The 23509-nt window shown below is 33.7% G+C and overlaps 1 long non-coding RNA gene across 1 annotated transcript in view; it reads right to left on the reverse strand.

Annotated features, from left to right (window-relative positions):
• Nucleotides 1-20512, reverse strand: part of LOC147078109 (uncharacterized) — a 54897-nt gene extending 34385 nt beyond the window's left edge. Inside the window, exon 1 of the long non-coding RNA XR_015072273.1 lies at nucleotides 20397-20512. This is a non-coding gene — a long non-coding RNA (uncharacterized LOC147078109). The remainder of the gene's footprint in view (nucleotides 1-20396) is intronic.
• Nucleotides 20513-23509: the final 2997 nt, after the last annotated feature.

The raw sequence follows: 23509 nt of genomic DNA on the forward strand, positions 1-23509 counted from the left end.
TTTGATGTCGTCAGTGAGTTTTTGAAATTTCATCGTATTAGTGTGTCGTTGTCATTAGTGAGTGGGTACCTATTTATCAGTAGTAATATCGTATTATCTTCTTATTTCCCGTATCCGACAAGTGTGTTCGTTTTCTCTGATCTACACAGCCTACCTCTTTCCAAAAGTCACCCTTCGCCACTGGTAGATACTTATATTTCTGAGGTGTTCTAAACTATGTATATTCAATAAAGAATGTTATCTTGTCAATTTATTTGAATTAAAAAATGTTTATTAATTTACTAGTGTCATGTAAAGCGTGCTTTTAGTTCGGCGAAATAGTTAGATAGTACGGTTCTGATAGATGGTAAAATATTTACGTTTTGATTATAAAATAAAAATTTACGAGTAAAACGGTTGGTTATCCATGTTTCAGAAGAAACATTAAACAAATCTATTTTTACTGTCGGGGAGATCGGAATATAAACGTCGATTGCTTTATCGAAGTTCTTACAAAGTCTGCTTCGAAAGCAACTCACAATGCTGGCGTTGAGAACGTTATTGACTGCTTATCGAATAATTATTCATCTTCGGTATATTAGAAATCTGATATGATAATAATTTAGTGAATAAATTATGCTGAAAATATTATTAGTGTGTAATAGGTGCTTATTTTTTTATAATTTCACATTTTGTCTGTCCGATTACACGACCTAACAGTTTTAATGATACAGATAACCCAAATTGAACATATCGATATCTTATCTTATACTTATCTTAAAATAGTACCTACAACCAGAAGATTGGAGCAGACCCTTTTTTGAGTTGCTCCGCTCCAGCGCAGCTACGGGACCTAATACTTGCTCCAGCTCCGCTCCAGGGTCTGCTCCGCTCCGGGTAAAACGTTTTAATAGGTATTATATGTATACAAACGTTAAAAAAATAAAAATAAATAGTTTTAAAATAAGGTTGATTATTCATCCTTTCCATTATTAATTCAATTAAACAAAATTGCCGACAGCAAATTATTGTCTTTCATTATCTGCCTCTTCTGTCAAAAAGTGAGGTTATTTATCACTCGGCAGTGTTAAACTAAAAAATAAAATAATAAAAAACATCCGGAGCAGTGGAGCACTACAAATTTTCGGTGCTCCGGCTCCGCTCCAACGCTCTGCCTACAACCTCTAAAATAACGGGGGAAAAAAACCAGTATTGAGAGCTAGAAATAGTAAATCTGATTAAAACACGTTATAGAATGTGAAATACAGTTTCCCATTACTTCAATAGTTTTTATGTTATTTATCTTCAGCTATTTCTTCTTCTTCAGCTTCACCTACCATAAGACCGGTCTGCGATAACTAATCCAAAAAAATCACACATCAAAGAGCGCATCGGAGTATCCCCATGGTTCTGGTTACGACGATCCATGTGCCTCCAAACTGCAATATCCTTTTCCTGGGCGGAAGCTTTGCATTTCTCATGGTAAGAACATGCACAGCGACCTGATGACCGGGGTCTTACCGTTACCAGCTATTAGATGCAAAATACGTATGTCATCTATAGATACGGCATTGTAGTAATAGGCTGTCAGTAATTCACTCAATAGGTTGAGAGAACATTGCTAACACCCGTGCTAAAAAAAATATGCCATAATCAATGTTTTTCAATCAGAATTCTAGGGTTACGTGTAAATTGTACGTAAAACATTTCACCGTGGTACAGTTCGCCGTGAGCTTTCTATCGGAAAGAGATGACCGTATACTATACGGTCTCCAATTTTATTAGATTCAATAATTTGGTAAAATTCATGAATTCAAGAATGAAAACCAAACATAACCTAAAAAAAACAATGCCTATCGGAACTCGGACCCGCATCCACTGGATTCGCGCCAATGTGCTTTTACTAGTAAAGCCAAAAGTATCATATCTTATTACGACTAAACTAGCTAGTAGTTTTTTTATATTTTGAATTGAAATTGCGTAAATTTTGGCAATCGGCTTTTGTGGGTGAAATCAAGGTATCAATTACATTATGTACTAACATAATATAATAGAATATGTAATATTCTTTTATTGGACATACCTACATAATTTGAAAACACCTCAGATATTATATACTTACCAACCATTGATATACTACTAGATGAGCAGTTCCCATACAAGTGTCATTTTAAAAGTGTACCACAAAAGATATTATGAATATCGTCTTATAATATTTCCTTGTAGGTATAATGCGTTAAGACCGATAACATGGATTCCCGAATTTCACCCGTATTGCCCTGGCTGTAAAACTAAATTTGCGTTCTTGGAATAGTGAACCTAAGGGTGCTGCAACGCAAAGCAGACAGAGCAAGTCGTCATGCGCTGACTATTAGTTAGAGGAAGATGCAAGCTAGATCGGGCTTACCCAGTAAGTTTTAACAAAGGCCGACTCGCTGAAAATCGGGCGTCATTTTAAGAAGCATATGATTCATCCAGTAGTATATCAATGCTACCAACTAAAATAAAAATTGTTTTTCGTATTTTCAAATTATATAAGTAATATACTCTTGAGAAGTTCTAACAATGCCTAGAACGTTAAAACAAATTTTATTTCACAGATTCATTAGACTAACTGCCTCACAAAAACAAGAAAACTACTGATAATGGAGAAGGAAGGTCAGCGTCTCTCTTTCTTCCACCATTTAATCACTCAAGTAGTAAAACATGTCTACCAACAAAAAAAAAATCATCAACGTTTAACTTTCTGACGTGTCGTTATAGGAAAAATTGTCTGTTCAGTCATACTAGTTGTGTGCTCCGGTATCTTTTTGAACATCGGCTGAAACAAGAATAAAACTCCCATCAGATCGTTTTATGTAATAAAGACCTTAGTCAAACAATATAAATCTGTTACGTCGACAAACTAATAAAACTAAAGGCACATAAAACTAATTAATTTCCGATTTAATCAGTATGAAACGTGTTTATTTCCAACGCGAATGGATGCCTGTGTAGGTTTTTTCATTATGTTACCTAATAAACAAGTCCGGTCTATTTTTAACTGCTCATCGGGTAAGTTTGCACGGTGATTGAAAAATGATCAAACAACCAAACTAATTTCATACTGATTTCATTGTATTGTTCATTGATTGATGTTTTCAGTCATTCAAATCGAAGCGCATGTCTCAACTTCAAGCCATTAATATATTGAGATGCACGTCGCGTACTGTCACGCTCTCACGGCGACAAATTTAGTCTATGGTTTCGTCATTCTGCAGAATATTTTGAACCACCACCACCTCTGTAAATTCAATTATAGAGAATGCCAACTCTAATATATTAGTATTTTAATTATTATTCATTATTCATATTAATTTCAATTAATTTTAACAGTTTCTACTTGTGCGTACGTTAAAATTACTTTCGATATTATATTATCCATAGATAATATTTTGAACAGAACTCAACGTGCAGATCATAGATAATATACAACATTTTTATAGAAAATACGTAGTGCCAACCACTAAAAACAAAAAACGTGATTTTAGTCGAAAATATGTAGGCATGTAAAAAATGATAAAAAAACGTTCATTGTGTCATGCAGGTGTCGATGCAGTGCAGTACAACGCGAGGTGACCTCATTGTTGTTCTGGTGAGTTCGGCAGATTTTGCTAACTGACAATGTTCGTTTAAAGGTTCAAAATGTGCTACGGGATGGGAGCATCAGTCATCTACCGTCAAGTGCGAGAGCGAGAAGATGCGTCCTTATTCTTCGCTCAGTATGCTGGTTGCTGGGCATCGTCTGTTTTTTGGGACTTGAGTGGGAGTGATCAAATAAACCCCTCGGGATGGTCGATAACGGCTTAATATATTTGACTAACATATATATACTTTTGGTTATTACATTTAATACAATTTTGCAGGTCGTGAGATGTATCTGTTTACAATCTCTAGAAGCATCTGACGCCAAAAAAATTTTTTGCGCTTTCGACATTGCTGTCAGCGAGAAGCGCTACCCCTTCCGCTGCGAGAAATCTCCCACAAAAAAGCGGTGTACAAAAATGCAGCGTTGCCAGTATTTTTTAATGGTGTACGGATAACAGCGTTGCCGGGTACTTTTTTCCTTTGTAATCTACCATTACTATGAGTCAGCTCGAAAATAGTTCCGGCCTCTCTAGACCCCCAGGAGAGACATCCCCAAATGAGAACAATTCGGGGGTGTGACATATGCCATTGAATCGTATCAGTTTTACATTTTGTTTGTCCAACCATTTTTTAATCGTTATCTGTGTCAGAGTCGCTGTCGGCATTATAAGTGAAGTCAGATTTTTTCAGACTTCATATCCCCGATGTCCTTCTAATAAGCACTAATGAACATACAGAGTTTTTTTTCTTTTAATAAAGTTATTGTCTGTTTGCAGGCATACTGTATGATGTGCGTATGCATAACTTTAGACAAGTGATCAGTGTTTATCTTATAATAACTCGGCGGGTAAAAATACATAGCACATGAAACCCAAGTCAATGTCAGATTTGTAATACAAACAATAGTTTCGATGAGATAATTATTGTGACTAAAATTCACAGCTTTACAGATATTATCATCAGCCGGGGTCGATAATAAAATCTTCGACTTGCTTTTGTGGCGAATTGCAGGATGCCGATCACATACTATAGCAGCGATTTCCAAACTGGGAGGCGCGGAGTGTTGCAAAGGGTGGCGCAAAAAGTTTAACACAATTAATATAGCCACAGGTTTGCAGTTTGCAAATGCATAGTTTATATAACGGCCGCTGGTTATAAACTACATAAAAAAAACAATCGTATAAAAGGTTGTTTGCAAACCTGTCTGAAAATACGGATAATAATTTTATAATACCTCACTTCTATAGTATTGTGAAGCGCGCTGGCTATCTCGTGTATTAATGAAATAAAAAGGTCAAATCATAATGTTGAAATTTGAGGAAAATTTGTTTAGGAACCATAATTTTGTTGTTAAACTTGTCTATTTGGTTGAAATTTTTAAAAAAAATGAGCGAATAAATCAATGCAAGCACCACTAATATATTCACTGATTTAAAAAGACAAAGTGAAAGCATTCATAAAAAATTGGAGCTTTAGAAAACAAAATTACAAAAAAAAAAAGTTCGCCATGTTTCCACTTTTAAATGATTTCTGCGGCCGATATTATATTGAAGCAAACAAAAATCTGTTTACTAAGTTTTTGGTTAGTTTGCTAATGCACTTTTCACATTATTTTATTAATAGTAAAAAGATGTCGCCTGCGGCACTGCTTTGTTTCAGGGCTATTGATTATTTTAAATATGTGCGTTGCAATTTGATGTGATACCTAAATGATGATTGATATACTTAAATAATAACTCCCGTGAATAATTTAGGAAACAATACATTAGAGCACCACACTGCCCTTAACCTCAGCGATAGGTAGGTGGGCCTGCCAAAGATCCTGGCCTGGGGGCCCACTTCAGGATGTGGGGCCCATGATAGAATCCATTTGTCAATGAACGATGATGAATTTGCATTGACTGCTATTGAAATAATCGCATGAAAAACAAATTAATTTAAAAATGAATATAATATAAGATATAAGTAGTAATAACCTTGTTTATTTAATGAAATACAAAGGGGAGGCGCCAAGATTAGATTTTTTCAAAGGGAGGCGTAGTAACATAAAGTTTGGAAACCACTGTCCTATCAGATTGTCCCCATATGTCGTTTGAAATGGAAGAGATTTTGACCCTCAGTTGGACTAGTCGGCCATTGCGACTTGGTATGTACGAGGGAAAATCTCTGAGCTTTCGAAAAGTTTGCGGTATTTTACGGCGAGTGAGAAGGTCTTTTCTCGTCGAGGATTGAGCGTAATATCATCATCATCAACAACCTGTATCTATCCACTGCTGGATGATGGCCTCTCCAAGCTGATTCCACTTCTCTCGGTCCTGTGCGTTGCGTTGCCACGTACTTCCGCAGAACTTTATCATTTCCAGGTCTACCTTGCGGACGTTTTGTACTTCTTGGGTACCACTGGATAACTAGATTTGTCCAACGATAATCCCTTGTTCGAGCTATGTGTCCAGCCCGTTTCTATTTGAGGTTTTTAGAGAACTCTATTACATCGCGAACCTTTGTCTGTTTCCTCCTCTTTTTGTCCTTTCGCGTTATGCCCAGTATGTACCTCTCCATACCACGTTGTGCTATTCTAAGTTTCTAGATCTCTCTTTTACTTAGGGTCCATGTTTCACATGCATATGTGATTACGGGAAGCACGTATTGGTTGAACGCTTTAGGCACAGTGGGAGGTCACTTTTGAAGACATTATTCAGGCGGCCAAAAGTATATATAATATATGAAAAATATATTATATGAAAATAGAAATCACGCACTCTCGAGTGCACGTCAACTAAAGTTTTGGAAAATTGGTCCTGAGACACTGTCAGTAAAACATTGAAGAGCGTCTAAGGTTTGTTATGCCACGGTATACGCCTTAATAACGGGTGTGGAGAGAAAAATTAGTCATTTTCGTCTCGATTACATTAATTCATGTCTCGTTTTGATTGATTATTTCATTCGAGTCAGAATAAAACACGTTTCTCATCGAACGCATTCACGAAGATTACTCTACAGTCCTACAAACGTAACTAAAGAGCGGTCAAAAATGGAACTACGAACATTCGAATGTCAGATTCTGTCCAGTTGCGAGTCTTGATTGGGTAGTTTTCGACAGTGGACCATTCTTTAGATAAGTTTGTAGCTATATACCTTGATTGTATCTTCAGGTGTTCTTCGTGAACGCTCTGACTCGCTACTATCTTCACAGCGTAAACGAAGATCCTTTGACTCGCTATTCTCTTCAGACCTTGTACGAATGACTTTAGTTAGTTGGATGGAAAGGTAGCCTTTTAAGTCATGAGTCAGTAAAGACGCATGCGCAGAGAAGATGGTTTACGACTTGCTTACGGACAGTCTCCAACTGGTCTAACTCATATGTCTTAAGTCAGTCGTACATGTCTGATGAGCAGTGATAAAATAATATCGTCAATAAAAGTTTATTTTCAGTTAAAGTATTTATTTTTTGTTCATAATTAAGTTGAAAATTTCGCAATAGACTAATCTGGTATTACCTACTTAAATTTAAAAAAGAGTGTCGAAGAATTATACCCTGTTTACACGTGCATAGATTTACTGTTGGACACTAAGTATTATCGCATATTCAGTTGCAAGCTTACATGCATGAATCAAAAAAGTTTGGAAGCTTCTGAATTTTCATGCGAAAGCAGGATTTTTTTCTATCTGCGCCTTCGCAGCAGAACGATAGTGGCGAACCTGCCGGCAAAAAAACAAACTACGAACGAATTTTCAGGCTAACCGATTTTCACTACGTGTCAAATAGTACGAAATAGTACCATAAAATGACAACATCGCATCTCGCTCACTCTTAAAGAATGAATTGGAGAGACAGTCAGTCCTTTTTACGTGTAAAAAGTTATTGTCACGATAGTTTAAAATACGCATTATTACTGTCAGTAAATCCATGCGCGTGTAGAGGCGCTATTATGTTTGAAACCATATTAATAGTTATTAACTTATCATACTACTTATATTACTTATATAGTAAATATTTACTAAAAATATATAAGTATCGAACTTAGGTGACAAAAAAATAAACTGCACAAACCATTGGCAACCACGTTTTCAAAATAACTAAATGATTCATTAGGATTCTCCATTTGTACAATTTCACAAATTTCATTGTATTCGACAACTTTGTATTTTAAATTGCAATTTCTTTGTTTCAATTTGAGTGGTCTGTGAAGCGACGCCTGAATTAAAGGCGTCCCGACGCGTCGTTGTGTCTCTGCTGGCCTGTCATGGCGGCCGTGATTCACCGAGCCGTGACTTTATTTTTGTAAGATGACGGTGAGTTCACTTTTGCTATACAGCGGTGGCCAAACTTTTAGAAACCGGGAGCGAAATCCTATTATTAATCCATTCCCTATATACTAAATGATAAGAGTAGTAAAGGACAGTTTTTTTTTAAATAAGCACATTCTATATGCATATGAAGCATATTAATTTTACAATTTTGTAAAATGCCTTCAACTTAAAAAGTTGACTTTCATTTTTAATACTTCATGTCATTCAGGTTGTTTTCTATTATCAAAACATACCACGATTTTTAATCGGTCTGTTAATAAAATTGCAGTAATTATTGATTAGATTATTTTAGGTATATTATATCGGCAGTGGAAAGGAAAATGGACGTAATCCACATAAATCAAATTTTACAGGAGACACAAAAACGTTTTTGTTATGTTTTGCGGTCAAAGTAAAAATACAAAACAACCGTGAAGTGCATGATAATTAATAACAACAAAAATATGGTTAAGTCGTTTTTCCCACTTCATTTCGTTCTTTTTTTTTAATTGCCAGCTTAATAAATCGGCATTTGCAGCTTTCATCCTTTTGACACAACTTGCATTTAGTCGTATAGGTACAACGTTATTATCCAATAAAACCTATTTTGAAAAAACTGACAGCTACGTCCTTTTTCCATTCAACAGTCGATATTAGATCTTTATAGATTTTTATTTATAACATAATATTATGTATAATAATAATGAATAATTAATTCTATATCGAAAATTAAATAAAATTCGTAACAGTAGGTAGTTGTCTCGAATGTCACTGTAGATAGCGAATTCTATCCCGCGGCAGACCAAAAATGCATTTTTATCGTGTGTGTTTGATTCATTGCAAGGACCCAATAGGTTTAGGCCAGTGGTCGGTAAACCGCAGCTCGCGATCCGCATGTGGCTCTTTGCCCCCTTGAATGCGGCTCTGTTTCATATGATCAGTTAAAAAAAAACTAGCATGTGCTATGTGCTGTTCTTTCCGTTTTCGGTTTTACATATTCATGCGAACAATCTTTTTAAAGCATTGACCTTATCAAGAGTAAATTGAGAAGTCGTCTTATTAATGAGAATCTGGAATCGGGCCTACAATTAAAAACAACAATATACAAACCTGACTTATCCAAACTTTCCAACGAGATGCAAGGCCATTATTCACATTAAGTGTTTGTCAGTAATTTTCATGATTTAATTTTATGGATACCTTACTTACGATTTAATTTCTATCAATATTTTTTTAATTTTTTTTATTAATTATATAATGTTTGTAGACGTTTTAAATAGGATAAATTTATAATTGTATATATTATCATATTTCTTTAATATTTACACATGCTGTCTTTTCCACTTTCTTGTCATATTAGTTGTTATTTGTAATTAAGATATTTTTATATATTTGTATGTATTATGTATTATGGCGCATTGGCCAAAAGCTGTAATGCCGTAATACTCTTTTTTATAAATAAATAAATAAATAAATAAATAAATAAATAAATAAATAAATAAATAAATAAGATCATTATTAAGTATTATATCAAGTTTTATTCAGTGTACCTATAGTTTAATTAAGGCTTAAAACTTTAATTAAAGTTTAATAAGTACCTATATAAACAGTGTAGGTACCTAGCTATATAGTTAAAGTTTAAAAAATTTGGCTCTCAAAAGAAATCTCGATCTTGTACTGTTGATATTTGGCTCTGTTGACTAATGAGTTTTCCGACCACTGAGTTAGGCAAATAGCTAACAATCATTCCTTATGATAATAGGTATAACGTCATCTTTGTGGCGTATAAAACCTAATTAACTTTTTTATATTACTTTTAAATGTAATGAATAAGTATTGGCAATAGTTTCATTTAAAAATGCGTTTATTTTCAATAAATATATTCACTGCGTCCAACGCAACTGGTGCGTTGCCTATCAGTTGGCCGTTAGATATAATTAGCATGTTATTTAAATGTGGTAATTAAATATTAATTATAGGTCCGCAGTGAATGGAAAAGATTTTCTCAGCGACGCATTCTATTGATGGTGTCAATTTTTCTAACATTCGTGTTTAAAATATGTCAAATGCATAATATATTTTTAGTGACCTGCGTAGGTAAATCTGCGTTTAGAAATATGTAAACAAATTTACTTCAGTCATGATTTTTAGTTGGAAGCTCCTGCGTCAAAAGCTCGGCGAAATTTACGACAACATAAGCTAATAACTGTCAATGATTGATCATGGAATCTTATTTTGTATCCTTGAATTTGTTTAATGTGCATGTATTAAGTGGTGATTCACAAAACTGAGCATTTTTCAAAATATAAATTAATCTATCAAACATACTAATTTATTAAAATATTTTTCTGTCATTGATTCATATTGAATTTTAATTATATAGCCTTGAGTTTAAGTAAAATTAATGCAGTCGTTTGTGGGTTCCGATTCAGAAAACTGCCTAAGATATAATGTGTAACACTATTTTTATCTAGTTATATTTAAAAATTGATATTATTCATTTAACATAACATTTCCCATACACCCACTCAATGGACATAAATTAGTATAAACCTCAATAAATTTAATCTGAACTTCAAAACAATATACATCAATAGTTAATATGTGTTAAATTTATGTGAGAAATGAACAATGCAGTACGTATATTTTGTCTGTATATTGACTAAAAATATTATGCTGTAACTAATACATGTAGTAGTGTAGTAATACTATTCTGTAGAAGGTAGGGAAAGTATTATTATAATATACATGAATAGATTTAGAAAGTCCTTACGTTGGCAAGGGTTCCATAAATTTAAAAATCTAAAAAAATATAAATAAATTGAAAAACATGAAAATGTTGTTTTTTTAATATTATGGAAATTGTCTTTTATTAATGGCCATAGAATTTGTATCGTCTCTCACAACATAATATATTGTCTTAATAGGTAAATACTGTGAGAATATTTTTCAGTTTTTTAATTTTAATTTTAATTTAATTTTTCAATCTGTAATATTATTTAAAAGATAAAGTGAAACAAAACATGCACATAATATATTCAATGACACCGAAGACTTATTGAGGAAATAATTAATAAACAATCTGCAACAAGACGCTCTATAGAAGGCCTGTCACCATTGATTTACTATAATAAGATAAGCCGTTAGCTAAATTCACATAGATTTGATGCATACACATTTTCTTATAGTTTGTAACGGTGACATTCATTGGTTGGTGTATTTGCATTAAACGGTGTGCAGCCAATAGGTATCGCCTGATTAGTATGAGTGTTTTTCAGCCAATGAGATATTATGGTTTGCCCAAACTAAGGTGGACAATGTACGATTTTCATTTGTAAGAACGTCTTCATGAAGGCAGTGAAAAAAATAAACTTCATTGCCTGTCAAATTGCTTATGGAAATGTAAACGAAGAAATAATTATATATATATATATATATATAGGGAAGGTGAATACTAATTATAATTATAGCATTAAATAAATAAGTATTTACTCAAATGATATTGATTACGTCAATTCAATAAATATTAATTTAAGAAAAATTCATGTTTTCGCGCTATTATGTCGGTTTTGTGATGGCAAACGGTTATAACTGCTGTTTACACAATTTTACAAGATAACAAAAACAAAGTTTTGAAATCAGTCTGACAAGAGTTAGTTTATAAGATATTTTGAAGTTTTTATATCAAAATAAGCGAAATTAGCATCCCAACATAAACTTTAAATAATTTATTTTAGAAAAATTTAAGTTTTATTTACCTTGCATTTTAGCAGATATATCTTTTTGCCATATCAACTTTTTTCACATTTGGTGAGACGCAGATATCTTTGAACGTCACTTTGTGACAAATAAAGCTGCAGCTCTAATATTTTGCCACATCACATCAGAATGTACAATTTGGAACATATGGAAGAAAACTAAAAAAGTGATAAAACAGCAGTTATAACCGTCTGCCGTCACAGGACCGACTGTATGTAAATGTTGTTTAAAATTGGTGCTACGAAAAGGGTCATCAAATGGTTAAATTAAACACTGATTATTTTTTATTTTATTTATTAAGGAAACTAACAGTTACATTTTTATTACACAAATATATATTTAAAAATAGAATAGTGAAAAGTTATTGCAACCAGCAAAGTTTCCATATATTAATTATAATATAGTTAAGCCTAACAAGATAGAAAGTAAGAAGAACATAAATATAAGGAAATTACATAAGAAAAAGAGGAAGAATAATTAATAATTATAGACAAAAAAGTAACATTTTTTAAAAATATATAAGTATATATTTATCTATATTATATGTGTAATAAGAATTATTGAAATTTATACATAATATAGGTGATCTAAGATAGAACAGAAAAGGTGAATAATGAGAAAGGAAAATGCAAAATATTGGAGATAGCGCGTTTAAACGAAGCAGGTGAATTATTGAAAGGATCAACGGTGGACAAATACATTTTGTAATTTAAACAAGAGCACCGAATAAAAGAGTTTTGTGCATAATTAGAATCGCTACGACTGACATGGTACAAAGTTTGGTTTCGCGTAAATCTTGACGTACAATGGAAACCCACCCTTTCGAGTAGGTTTGGCGAGTCAACAAAACCATTGATAATTTTGAAAAGAAAATACTGATCAGATAGAGAACGTCGACATACCAAAGATGGTACCATAAAGGTTGCAGTGGTCGAAATAGAATTATCTGTGTCGTTTCTATCATTATATAAACCATAAAAGTAAGATTTTAAATTGACATGCTTACGAAATCGGTTTTGTACTGCATCGAGACGGTAATATAACGGTAACATATTATAATAATATAGAGAAACAGCAAAGGAGTCCGACAAGGTGATACAATCTCACCTAAACTATTTACAGCTACCCTTGAAGACGTATTCAGCCAACTTGACTGGAATGACAAAGGCATCCCCATAAGGGTAAGACTCAGAAGAACTCCAAAGCAAAATGCAGGAACTCGCTGAAGTAAGCAACAAAGTAAGTTTGAAAATAAATGTAACGAAGACGAAAGTCATATTCAAATGCTTTGCGGGCGAAAAAGAGATCCTCATCAATGGCACTCAGCTCGAACAGATGAAAAATTACATCTATTCGGGACAACAAGTGTCTATAGATGGATGTATATTTGATAAAATTGTTCGCAGAGTAAGCCGGCTCGCACATCACAACTCGCCTTGTGTGCCTGACGGCCATAAATTAAAACCTTCGAGACTGCCGGCGAATGTTGCACGATCACAACCTCGCACATCTGCCTAGCGCTGCTAGCTCTAGCTCTACCAAACGCAGCTACAGTCTGGAGAGAAATGGCCGATTCGCCCGATTCTGCAGCTGTGTGCATGCGCGGAGTCGATATTGGCCGGACGTCGACATGCAGGCTTTGGCCAATGCAACTAGACGAATGTCGCAGGGTCGCAGAGTTGCAGTTGCATCGGCCAATCTGCGAAGCTCCATTTGATAACGTTTGTTTCTTGGTTTACAATGACGTCACATCGACGAATTCGTCGTAAGACGCATGCGGCGAGTTCTGATGTGCGAGCCCTCTAAAGCTAGGCTGGAGTGCTTTTGGCCGCCTGAATAATGTCTTCAAAAGTGACCTTCCACTGGGCCTAAAACGCAAAGTGTTCAACCAGCGTGTGCTTCCCGTGATCACATATGCGTGTGAAACATGGACCCCAAGTAAAAGAGAGATCCAGAAAGTGAGAGTAGCACAGCGTGGTATGGAGAGGTGCATACTGGGCAAAGAGCGAAAGGACAAAAAGAGGAATGAGTGGATAAGGAAGCAGACAAGGGTATGCGATGTAATAGAGTTTATTAAACGCCTTAAATGGAGATGGGCTGGACACAGCTCGAAGAAGAGACAATCGTTGGACAAATCTAGTCGTCCAGTGGTATTCAAGAAGTACAGAACGTCCGCATGGTAGACCTAGAAATGATTAATTTCTGCGGAAGTACGTAGCAACGCAATGCACAGGACTGAGAGAAGTGGAAGCAGATTGAAGAGGCCTTCATCCATCAGTGGATAGATTCAGACTGATGATGATGATGATAGAGAAACACCATTTCTTTCAGAGTAGGTATAAGACAAAAATAAACATTTAGATTATCTCAGATTTCCGTTGGTTCGTACGTTTCGTAACATGGCCCATGAAAACTCTATATCAGTAAATCTTCTCTCTAATGCCAGGTGATATTTTACTATGGGTGCGGCAAGGGAGTGGCGGTCAGAAAATTTGCCGCCACCTGTTGAAATACGAAACGAAAAACCGGTTATCAGATAAGAACGATAAGACATTAAATCTATTTATCATGTTATTAGTTTTTTATCGAATGGCATGAGGCTTTATGTGGATTATGAATGCAATTGATTAGCCTAAGTGCATATTATCATGTGATTAGAATTTTTCCATGATTAAAACTACACTCTAGGGACCTACAACGTATAAACCTACATAATTTATAGTTTAAGTAATTAGATACGTAGAGTGTAAAATTAGATCCTGGATCATCATCATGATCGGCACCACAAACCAGTGGCGAAGGGTGGAGGTAGGCTGTTAAGATTCGACATAACTAGTGCTTAATAAACTTTGTCAGTTATATTTATTTGTTTTCATTGAACTAAGACTACAATTAGCAGATGATGCTGGTTAGTTTTTAAAATTAAATTAAATCAAACCATAATAATTTAGGTATGGCCACGGGCGATCCGGCAAAATATTGCACACGTTTTCTGTCATAAATATTATTTGTTTTCATTGAATTAAGAATACAAGTGGTGTTAGTTAGTCTTTTAAATTTCATTAAGCCCTGCCTAAGCCAAACCATAATCGATAAAAAATATTCTTCTTTCCATAAAATATCTAAAATTACGTATGGTTTAATGGCATAGTTTTAATATTTTATAGATAAACGAATATTTTTTGACTATTATCTACTATGGTATTAGGCAGGGCTTAATTGAAATTTAAAAACTAATAAACACCTAGTTCAATGAAAACAAAAACGTTTGACTGACAAAGTTTAGTGTGCACTATTTATGTCTTCAGATCCAGTGACTGCAATCATATAAGATAGGATAAGTATATACTTAGAACATTAGTCCAATGCGACATTTCTTTTACCACGGGAAAAAACTCGACTACAAATCGCAGTCCTCAGTTCCCAATGAATACGACAAAATATTCATCAGAATCACCTCCGCCTTGCGCTACTAAGAATTTTCCAGGGTTTTTGCAAGGCGGTATCATAGGCCCTGGCCGAATTCAAATCAGCAATACCCGATGCGGGTAGAAGAACAGTTTTCAATAAGGCATATTCTCTCAGCCGGCACAATTTTCATTTGACTAGCATCAAGTAGAGTAGTTTGCGTGCCAAAGTCCTTAAGAAACCTCGATAGTAAATGTGAGGTATCCATAAAGGCATCTAGAAAAAAAAAAAAACTATTTATGTTGGATGTTAACAGCCTACCTTCACCCTTCGCTACTGCCACAGACCAATATGGGTCTTGGCCGCCTTAATGAAACATTATCCACCCCCATCTGTCTGCTGCATTAGGGGCTGACAGGGTTCTAACCTGAGGGCCCAGGCTCAGGGCGGACCCGGCGAGGTGAGTCTACCAGATAATTGAGATAAACACACATCACAAATTGACCCTAACAGTAAAAAAGTCGCCTGCGGCGCTAATTTACTTCAAATTTTAATGTCGATTATGGGTATAAAACATGTAGTTATGCGATGATACTCTACAATTTAATAATTCAAGTAGATGTATGAAAAAATACTAAAAAACGCTAAAAAATATACTAAATTCTCTTAATTTGGAAAACCAAACACCATTTGGAAAAACGTTACTGTAGAGCGCCATACTGACTTTAATCTTAGTTATAGATAGGGGGGCCTACCAAAGATTCTGGCCCGGTGGCTCGCTTTAGGGTGCGGGGGACATGGCTGCAATCTTCCTCAATCTATCTATATCATCATTTTTTTTTCATAAAATGAATTACGGCAGATATAATGGGAAAGATTCTATTAACGGTTACCGACCGCGTGGATTTTCAATTCAAGGGTCGCGATCCTTAGGGTAGGTCACCATGTAACTTTTAAAGTACAATATTTTACATAAAGTAACATTTTCATATACTTCTTTCTTTCACAAATTTATGTATTGAATGGTCAAAAAATATTATATGACGCTGTTTTATTTCACGTAAAAATGTGATTGTGCAATAGGTAGGCACTAGGGAATCCAATCCCGAGTCAAAATTCTGATCCCGGGATTTCGGGATTACAATTTGACAATCCCGGGATCCCGGGACTGATCCCGGGATTGGCATTTTTTCCATTGTTAATATAAAATTTTTATATTTACAAATAACATTGATAAAATCGGTCAAAAATAAATCTAGTATAATTTATACTATTTATGACTATTTAAGAGAAGATTATGTTAATATTGTATACGTTCAATCTTAGAAATACACAAGTTTAATGGAGTAAATAATATTCTAATATAAATAATAATGTGAATTTAATAGGAGATTGCTGTTTCTGATAGTAAAGACTTAATGAATTGATTAGCGACATTTAAAATAGTAAAAGCAAATAATCATGGCGTACTTATGGCTTTTCCGCTTCATAAATCTAATTAGTCAGCCAAATATGAAACTGCCGTAAAACGTATGATATCATGGTGGAATTACTTTGTTAAAAGTGCGAAGCATTGTTTTTTCCAATCTTTCCATTTTTAATAATTTATGTAAAAAAAATAAAACGAATCTGTAACCAACACATGGGTATAAATAAATCAAACTTCATTCAAACTCAGTTTATTTCTAATGTAGTTATTTTTTATTAAAAGTATTTTTTCTGTTATATTTTCGCTTTTATTTTATTTTCCATAAAAAATGATAAAAAAATCAATCCCGAAATCCCGGGATTATGTTCATCAATCCCGGGATTCATAGATATCGAAAATAGCTCGGGATCCCGGGATCCCGAATCTCTAGTAGGCACTTCGTTTTGTTTTTGTCTTTTGATTATTTTGTGTAAACCACTTTTTATTATGCTAAAAAATACGGTAAATCGTGAACAATGTGTGTGTGTAAATTGTGTATTCTAAACAATAAATTTTATATATTTTACGACATCTATTACATCGCGATTTTTTTCTTGTATCTGGTTCTTGGGAACCTCTGCGTTAATGGAAATTTCCCGCTTATATGATAATTGATTTTCTAATTTTTTTAAATATTATAGAAAAAGAGTTCAATATATTTGTAGATATGTAGGTACCTTGCATTTACATGTTCTAGCTTCTGCGCAAACATCCTACATAATATATTATATCTGAAAGAATCCCTGGTCAATGTCTGACTGATTTACTCTAATTAAACCATGCAACTGCGAAATATTATGACGTCTTGCAGCTGTAGAAAGTTTGAAATTAAATATACAATTCTGCAAATCTTCAAAACATACATGTTTACCCAATTACAAAATTGGTAACTTATTTTTATCTAAATATAAGTAATTAATACTTTATACAAAATATAGTTTTATTTCAGGTTACTTCTTTATAGTACTTACGATGCTAATATTTTCTTTACAATAATTGAACTCGACAAATCAACCATAATATACATATTATTGACGCCAGTGATCATATATCTAAAAAAGAAACTGCGTCTCTCGGAGTGTACACAATATTACAAGAGGCGCGCGCGCGGTACCCTTGAAATAACAAGTTCAACGGGTGAGAAATAGGAATCACTACCACTTTCGGGGCTGGCATCATGACTTTTCGTGTATGATATCGTCTCAGATATACGAATCACAAAAAATCTACGACTTTCATATTATGCATACTCAACTCCACTCAGCACAAGTACTAAAACAATAAATTATTAAAACATCACGATTCGCGACTTACTTCATAATGACTTTTAGACAGGTGAGAACAAAGTTGTTAAAAATATATCAAACTGTATATTAGCTTTGGTGTTGTATATTTTTTAACAATCTTATAAGCTTCTTAAGAAATCATCCGTGAATATAAATAATAATATAAGCAAATTAACTAAAGTAATAAAATACTTAAGTGATTAAAAAAATACAAGAGTTTAAACTTTAATCATTAAAACAAATTCGGCCGTCAGTAAATAATAAAATTATGTCTACTAAATTTACCACGCCTATGATATCCGAGCGGGTAACGTGTTGGTTTATAATATCGTAGATCCCGGATTCGACTCTCAGTCCGGTAAATCCACATATTTTTTTCAGTATGTATAGTAACCTAATAAGTTAAGCAAATGACTAACTTATATTTTTCGTAAAAATAAAAATCTGATAATAATTAATATCCACTCTGTGGAGGCCTATAAGTATGATCCTTTAGGTTCGAAAATGATAATTAACTTTACTTAAATCTACAACTTTATTTTGTATTTACTATTGATAAATAAATAATATATTTCCTTGGATTTAATACTGCAATTAAATTTTACTATTAAAACCATACTATATATTTTTTGATCACTTATAACGGGTGAAAGACTCGGGAATCCTAAGTAAAATGGATGGATAACTAGAGTACAATTAATAGTATGTATTGCAAAACCATAGCTATTTGGGAAGATAATATGTTGAAGGATGTCAAGGACCTGCGTCTTGGTAAACAGTAGAGGACCAAGATTCGGATTATAGCACAAATGAAAGTTTTCATAAAGACAATGATTTTTTACGGGAGCCTTGTTCGATATATGTAACACAAAACTGACAGATAATTATGAGTCTTTGCTAAGTTTTGTGGGTTAATAATGACGAAAGAAAATTGGCATACAAACACAAATAGACAAGAGGAAACTCAGGCCGCTAATCACATGGATATTATTGTTTAAAACCGAATCAAAGTTGTTTTTGCATGCTCTGCCAGATTTCAGCCGACCGCACAATTAAATTATATTTGCTCTAAATCTGATCATCATCTAAAAGGTAAACGTAAAACATACACGTATATACAACAAGAAAATTATACTTGGTGAATTATAGATTCAATGAACCATGTACCAAAATACTACAGTGTGTTTCGTTAACAAATCTATACCGTAATAATAATAATTAAATCTAAGCATCATCAACAATTAAATTACCAAAAAACCTACTTATTTTTAGGAAATTTAATATTCTTTGGTAAAATGCAATACCTAACTCAAAATAACAAAAAATATAATGCACGTACTGAGCTTGACATTTCAAAAATTGTACGGCACCATCATGCTATTTTATACAACATATATTTATTTATGTTTACATATATATCTATATATTCAGTATTTAGTAAACAAATTTTGTCGGAAGATTCACTTTTTATTATATACATGTCATATATCAATAAATTAGCGAATAGCGGTGAAGTATTCTAACTTTAAAATAAAATAATTACAAGATTAAAAGAACTTTTTATATACCTACAACGTTTTTAAATTTTCTGTTGAATCATATAAACTTGACTTGACTAGCTTAAATGATCAAAAAAAAATGTACTTGATAGAAATAATACTGAAATGTCATATTGATTTCCATAGTAACGCACGTATAATAATTTAGTTGCTACGACCCCAGACCCCTTAGCAACCAATAATGGTGTCGAAATAACTTTTCATACAAAACAGAATTAACTGAAAATGAATTCAATTCTACTTAAATATGGCTAAAAGTATTAAAAAATGCATTGGCATCGTGTTCTGATATATTCTAAAAGTTTCAAATGTCTAGCTAGTCGGTAAGTTAGTTAAAAATCGATTGCAAGATTTGTACCGGACAAATAAGAATACGAGCTAACAAAAACGTTGTAATAAACAATTTTGTCAATTAAAAAGCAACCATCGTATTTAGAATTCGTCCTAAATAACTACTCATTTTGTTATACTTAACTAATTAATTTAAAAAAATCAATAATATACAATCTACTAGGTACTATGTTTCTAGTCACTTTTTAATAAACTATTTAAATTCTACCCTCATGTGTATATAGAGTAAAAACTTTAAATACACATAATAGAGCTTATTATATTTACTCACATAATGTTAAATAGTACTATAATATAAGCATTGTCATAGTGCTTAATTACATTCAAGCGACTTTCAATAATTCTTTGAGTTAATCAAAAAGCTCAAGTCGAAAGCTCAAAGCAACGACTATTCATTCACTGATCAGTCACCACTAGACTTATTCATATAATATTTTGAGTCTGTATCGTAAATCTAATTCATGGTCACTAACCGCCGATGCTTCCAATAATAATATTGCAAAAATTTAACCGAATATTATTTTATTAATAATATTCGTATCCAAGCAGAATGCACATAAAACTTTATTAAACACGCCTGTTTAAAAAGTTTACAGCGCCGTAAAAGCAGCTTTTAAAAAAAAATAACAAGTTATCGATAAATTTATACCCGGCATTAAAAATACTCACAGATAGATTCCGAATCAGTGTACACCGTCATCAAAAACACTATTTATATTTCATCACAGAAACACACTTTCAATGCACAGTTTTTTTTTTTTAAATATTGAGTGGATTAATTCATTATTTCACACGCATAACACATGCAAAACCACCAGACCCTGTTGAATATCCAAAAGTTATAAATCCATATTATCTTCAGTGTATTTAGATAACTGTCACATCAAACGTTGGTCAATTATATTATCGAGTTGAAACACACCACGAATTCACGCTGTTAATATTCACAAGGCGTATTTAGAATACAAGAAAGCCTAGACATATAGTATGTCATGCGTGTACCAGATACGTGTTGGCGATACCGCGGCCAGTAAAGAACTAACCAATAAACAGATGTGAGAAGTGAGTGAAGGATATGCCGAGGAAAGCTGCCAAGATGTGTGTTCTGTATTCAGGGAAGTGAAACATTTTCCGGGGAAACGGGTTTCGTGCGTTTGACGCGAGCGTCGGCCGGTTTTTTGCCACTGTCGTCAGATGCCCTCAGTCATTTTGATATGCGAAACATTCACATGAACAAACCCGCGTAGAGCTTGTGAGCAGTGGTACCAACCATCTTTCATAAAAATTTACCACATAAACTAGATATAATCATATTTTACAAAATAAAAAATGTCTTAAAACGAACATTTCAAAAAATTAAGTAATAATAATTGAATCACTTATTATTATAAGATACTTAAGTCCAAAATTAAGCATTTTCCGAGATAATCAAAGAAAACTGTTTATTTCAATCAAAAGAAATGTAAAAAATATTTAAAGAAAATTGAGAGCTAATCTTTAGCTAAAGCTAAATCTTTATTTAAAAAAAATCAACAAGAGAAAGCTGTTTAAAAATGCTGGACATAGGGTGTTACCTACTGATAGGTATAGGTTTACGTAGGTTGTTGATTTATACTTTTCCACTTATTAAAAACACGGATTCAGGGACGTTAAGTATTACGTAAGTATATTTCGCTTGACAACTAAGAGGGCTCGCACATCAGAACTCGCCGCATGCGTCTTACGACGAATTCGTCGATGTGACGTCATCGTAAACCAAGAAACAAACGTTATCAAATGGAGCTTCGCAGATTGGCCGATGCAACTGCAATGCGAGACGATCCGCAGATGCAACATGTCGCATGTCATACAGCCTGCATGTTGGATCTAAATAAAGTCGACTCCGCGCAAGCGCACAGTTGCACAAACGGCCATTTCTCTCCAGACTGTCGCCGCGTTCGAAGCAGCCACGATGCAACGAATGTCGATATCGCTAGGCAGATGTGCGAGGTTTTATCAAGGAACACCGCCTGCCCGTTCTCGGAAGCTTTGATTTATGGCGGTTAGGCACACGAGGCGAGTTGTGATGTGCGAGCCGGCTAACAATTAATTATTATCAATATTATTATATAAACGCACGCTTTGGCGCGAAAAGGTGGCAAATTGTTTAGAGGCGACGTTCAAGGCTCGGGGTAGGTTACCGACTGACCGTACCTACTCTCGATCCTTCGTCTGCCCAGAAACAGATAACGGTAATTTTCTTTTTGTTTACTTCGCTGTGCATCCTGGTCTAGCCTTGACTCATTTACAGTTACAATAATATTATCATTATATTCCCCACTCTGTCGATTGGAGGATTTTTGATGGGGATTTAGGCATTATGATATTTGGTATCACTACATAGGTATCTTGAAAAACTACTTTTCTTATCATTTTTAATAAATTTGATCATTTACACATTTAATCTATAACTTTGATTTCGTGTCTTTCTTCACTTTCTGTCGTTTTCCAGTTGATTATTTCATTGCTAAATCAAGTGCTGTTGGATCAATGTATTTTATCAAGCTTTTTATAATATCATTAATTTTTTTCTTGTTTATTGATACATAACTTTGAGAATAGGCCTTAGAAGTAGGCATTGTTATTGGAATTCTGCCATCTCGCAAACAAAATGTATGTTCTACAGGACTTCAAATGAATGTTAGTCCAGGACTTAAACTTACTTTAAAAGTCAACAGTTTTTTTTGTCTTGGTTTTATACCAAAGATATGTTTGGCTGAAGTTTTTTTAATGTAGAATGGGGAATGGGACGACTGGCCTTTGGACAATTGGACGCCGCACTGTCGTAGACACGTGTAGACGAGGTATTTTAATCAATTTCTATCTACTACTTAGTAGTTTGAATTCATTTTACTCTTAACATAATGTATTCTTTATCGCGGATTGAGAATTACCATGTCTAAGGTTTTATATTAAATAAAAAACTCTTTTTTCGTTGAAACTTAAACATATGCACGATTAAATCATTGTTTACGTCTGCATATTTACATTCTTACCAACTATTAAATCATAATATCATCATTGAAGTATAAATAATAATATTGACTATATTTTTTTTAAAGTACCTATAAGTACCTAACGTCTATTTATTTTCGAATTCCGTGGCGTCCAGTTGTCCGGTGCCAAATCGTCCTAGACCCGTAGAATGGTAGATATTTATTGAAAATATTTTTTGTTGAAGAAGAATTATTTATTGTTTCTAAATACACCTAAAAACTAATGAATGTATACAATTTATCATCACTAAACATATTTAACATTAATTATTATTGTTACATTGGTAGGATTTAAGGTACCTATAAAAGTTAATCATCTTAATTTTCAAACAAATATAGTATACTAGGTATAGTATTTTAGTCTTTTTATGAGACATTTATCACATATATCAGATGGAAATTTTGCAAGCTATAATGCTAAATTGGCAACGTTGTTTGTGACGTGGCATGCACTGTCTGAGAAATATTGATTCTTTAATGGTTGCATTATTTTCAGTTTTTATTATTAATATATAGTATTATTGATTTTGTGTTAGTGTCCATCTGTATGGATGTATGATTAAAATTCATTCATTCGGATAAGAATTTAACTGACTTTATTTGAAAGTAATATCATCATCAGCCGGGGTCAATCCACTGCTGGATGAAGGCCTTCCCAAGCTTTCTCCAACTCTCTCGGTCCTGTGTCGTTCGCTGCCACGTATTTCCGCCGAACTTTACCAGTTCGTCAATCCAGTGGCTTTTAGG

The sequence above is a fragment of the Rhyacophila brunnea genome, unplaced genomic scaffold, assembly GCF_057557595.1.
Source record: "Rhyacophila brunnea isolate RB1 unplaced genomic scaffold, BYU_Rbru_1.0 scaffold_12, whole genome shotgun sequence".
Taxonomy (NCBI): domain Eukaryota; kingdom Metazoa; phylum Arthropoda; class Insecta; order Trichoptera; family Rhyacophilidae; genus Rhyacophila; species Rhyacophila brunnea.